We start from the raw sequence: 2,939 nt of genomic DNA on the forward strand, positions 1-2,939 counted from the left end.
CCCTGGGCAGCGCGGCCCTGAGGGCACCGCCACCGGCCCGGGCCCCGCACCGCGCTCCGAAACCCTCCCGCACCGCCTGCCGCCTCCGCCCCGTCCCGACCGGGGGTCCGTCCCTGCGCAGAGGCAGAACCGGGGCCGTACGGAGCGGGGCTGCTCGCACTGCAAGGGCGGAGTTGGTCACTGCGTTGGTCACCGTGTGCTCCTCCCGCCGCCGCAGTTCGGGCTGTGCAGAGAGGTGCCTTCCTGTTGAACTTGATTCCCAGATTGACAAGAGTTTGGTGGCTGGGAGGTGACCGCCGCTTCCCTTGAGGGAACTCCTATATCAAAGAGGTTTCTGTGTAGTAGCCCACCCTCTGCTATTTGGGCAGCGCTGTCATCTTAACTGTATGGCAGCTAGTGACTAGTTGGGGGGAGGGGGTACTGCTGGAAAAAAACAGTATAAGTGTGGATAATCTGAGCTGAGCCTTTCAAAGTTCACACCCCATGAAGCTGCAGAGCAGAGCCAGGCGGATGGGAGAGGGATGTTTCATAAGAATCAACTGGCTGTTGCAGAGGAAGACCGGGGAAAAGTGATCCCCTCAAGACAAATGTCATTGCCAGACCATATTGGTAAGATCGCAAGTTACAAATACAACTGAAGCCAGAGAATTTACCAAAAAAAAAAAAAAAAAAAAGAAACAAAACAAAAAGATGCAAAACAGCAACAAGATGCCAGAATAAAATTAATCTTAGGCCAGCGCTGAAACACACGGCAATCCCTCGCCATTCAGGATGATTTAAATGGATGGAAAAGGGATTAAGGTCTAATCCAGCAGTTGCTCTGTTTGAATTAATCTCATAGGAGTCAGTCAGGATATGTATCTTTAGGGAGGGGAGAAAAAGAAAGAAAGCAAGAAATTGCCAGATCAGGCCCTCTATATAATCTGAGGAGACTTGAAATAGTTCCTTGTGCCACACTCATTTTAAAAGCTGCTTATATGATCCAAACTCTCACAGATATTTCAAATAGAAAAGGTGACATTGCTAAATATGCTGTTCTTTCTGCAATACTGAACCCCAAGTCTCCCTGCCAGTTGTTGGCGGCAGGAGAGGCATTAGCCATTTCACTCACACTGGCTGGGGCCCTCTCCATCACTGCAGCACTTTCCTTGGCTGTGATCTTGCTTTCAAATGCCACTGATTTTCTGGGACAGTCCCAACTGTGAGGAAACTGTCCCACTGAGTCTTGGGTTTCCTGAGAGCCTGCATGATTAAAAAGATTCTTCTTCCTTTTGAACTCAAAACGTTTTCCAGAGCTGCCTTCTCTTCGCTGCGCAGCGCTATCAATCTGAGGCAGGGCACTGAAATATCTACACCAGCACTGCCAAAAACAGCCTTGCATATTTCCAAGCGGTTATGCAGCCTTTAGTAAATCACCTAAGCGTGAGCAAACTGTGCTTCAGGCAGTGCAGAAAAAGACAAATCCAAATGCTGGGGACGAGGAGTATCCAGGGAGGCTTGTGAAGATGCACTGGAAGGGAAGAAAAAATATTAAGTGCTAGACCCAATCCCACATTATCAGCAAATTTTTTCCTGCATATGTGGGTACATATGTGAGTGTCCTGTACATGTACAGGTGGATGTATCTGAGGCAGGAACCAGCTTGAAGAAAAGGGAATCCTATAACCCCCAGACCAGTGTGCTCCAGTCCAAGAACTAGTGTACTGGTTTTAGCAGTTATGACTATGAACAGTGCTGGGTTTATAGTTCTCCAGCAGTCCTCAGCATCTCCAGAGGGACCAGCAGTTCCTTTCAGAACTGAGATCCCTCTCAATGACATTGGAGTATTTTAAAAAAATCCAGACTATCATGGCATCAAATAGACCTAGTTTAGTCCTTCTTTTTGCAAGTAACAAAAAGTAACACATTTAGCAAGTAAGAAAGACCCTTTGTGGTGTCCCACCCTTAAGGGGAAGGGAGCACCCAAAATTCACAAATGCTTATGGTCAAAAAGGAGCAACAAAAGTCAGAGGGTCCACAAAAGAAACTTACAGAGTTTTATTAGTAAATTATAAACCTGGCATGGAAAATGGTATAAATTAGTCCCTTCTAGCATAAGCCCATGGTGGTGGATGCTTCTTACCTATATCTTGGTAAAAAATACTATAGACCGCAAACTCTAAGAGAAGGGAGCCTTTTGAGGAGTCAGAACATTTCCAATTACAGTACTTACCTGCTTGTTGGGAACTGAGGGAAGGGAGGGAATGGGATCACTCAGGGGGAAAAATATTGCAAGATGAGGATAGGACTAGTGAGTCTTTCCTTCGCATGTCAAAAGCAAATCAACAAATACATGTTCCTGCCTTTGTGGAGATAGAGATGAATGCTGAATGACAAAGCCACCTTTTCAAAGACTTTTAGCCCAGATAACATGAATGAAAAATTTCCATTGTTCCCAAAAGTAAATACTTAAACTGAGCGGGGCGTATGCAACTGACCTGGGCATATGCAACACACCCACCAACAGTACAGTGCAGGTAGGAGTTGGGATCTTGGGATGCATTCAACCAGTGATGAGAAGTGAGTACACTGGTAATGCCACTTTGCAGGCAACAACAGTCACAGCTGGGAATCCCAGACTTCCAGCACCAGCCAAACACTGAGGCCTGAGTTTGCTCTTCAGTGCTGTTTTGAGCATAAAAAACCACCTACCTTCAAACATCACTGTCTGCATTCTCATTTTTCCAGGAAAATGTTGGCAATTATATTACCCTACCAATATCAATTGTGCATTTGTGTCTGTTTCTGTACCGCTTGTGCACTGGAAATGTGTTTTGGCTTTAGTTCAAATCCACTTCAGTGCCCCCAAAGAGATCTTCATTGTTCTAAAGGCTTGCTGAGGTTGTTTCCAGTTTATACACAACTGTTTCTAAACCCTGGGACCTATGCTTTTGGTTGTC

The 2,939-nt window shown here is 46.1% G+C and overlaps 1 long non-coding RNA gene across 1 annotated transcript in view; it reads right to left on the reverse strand.

Moving 5' to 3' along the window:
• The window catches only part of LOC108448051, a 6,841-nt gene extending 6,345 nt beyond the window's left edge, over window positions 1–496 (reverse strand). Inside the window, exon 1 of the long non-coding RNA XR_001863837.1 lies at window positions 101–496. This is a non-coding gene — a long non-coding RNA (uncharacterized LOC108448051). The remainder of the gene's footprint in view (window positions 1–100) is intronic.
• Window positions 497–2,939: the final 2,443 nt, after the last annotated feature.

Source organism: Corvus brachyrhynchos, unplaced genomic scaffold (assembly GCF_000691975.1).
Source record: "Corvus brachyrhynchos isolate BGI_N302 unplaced genomic scaffold, ASM69197v1 scaffold14, whole genome shotgun sequence".
In the NCBI taxonomy this organism is placed as follows: domain Eukaryota; kingdom Metazoa; phylum Chordata; class Aves; order Passeriformes; family Corvidae; genus Corvus; species Corvus brachyrhynchos.